The following is an 831-nucleotide window of genomic DNA, read 5'->3' as shown; positions in this document are numbered from 1 at the left end:
ATATTCAAAATAATATCTATTCTTCATGCTGGACAAACCAAACAATCTTTTATGACTGGTATTTTAAGGCTTCAGGGTTCCATGACAATAGTCATCACAGGATGACATGACCATACATTTAGAGATAGAAGGAGGATTCCTTTTATAACCCTCACTTTCAGGTGCTAGCATTGAGGCCCAAAGGATCCACACCTTCTAATGACCCTTCTAACTACAAATCTGTGATTCTACAACTCATAGCAACTTGATCAAGATCTCACACCTTTTTCTCCCTCCAAACCTTTGCACTGGCTGTACTCCGCTGAATACTATGCCCTCTCACTTCTACCTCTTAATTTCCATGGTTCCTTCAAGACTAAATTCAAATCCTATTTTCTACAGGAAATCTTTCCCAGCCTCTACCTTCCCCTACTCCCATTTCCACTCCATTCCAGCTGTTAATGCCTTCCCCTCTCAGACTAGCTTTCATTTACTCTGGTTATAACTTGTATGCACCATTTACATGTTGTTTTCCCCATTAGAATGGAAGCTTCTCAAAGGTAGGAACTTTTTCTATTTTTCTTTTTTTTCTTTCTTTCTTTCTTTCTTTCTTTCTTTCTTCCTTCCTTCCTTCCTTTCTTCCTTCCTTCCTTCCTTCCTTCCTTCCTTCCTTCCTTCCTTTCTCTTTCTTTCTTTCTTTCTTTTTCTTTCTTTCTTTCTTTCTTTCTTTCTTCCTTCCTTCCTTTCTTTCTTCCTTCCTTCCTTCCTTCCTTTTCTTCTTCTTCTCCTTCTTCTTCTTCTTCTCCTTCTTCTTCTTCTTCTTCTTCTTCTTCTTCTTCTTCTTCTTCTTCT

This window comes from Vombatus ursinus, unplaced genomic scaffold (assembly GCF_900497805.2).
Source record: "Vombatus ursinus unplaced genomic scaffold, bare-nosed wombat genome assembly UNPS02000749.1, whole genome shotgun sequence".
Classification (NCBI taxonomy): Eukaryota; Metazoa; Chordata; class Mammalia; order Diprotodontia; family Vombatidae; genus Vombatus; species Vombatus ursinus.
Note: the sequence above shows the minus strand (reverse complement) of the source record.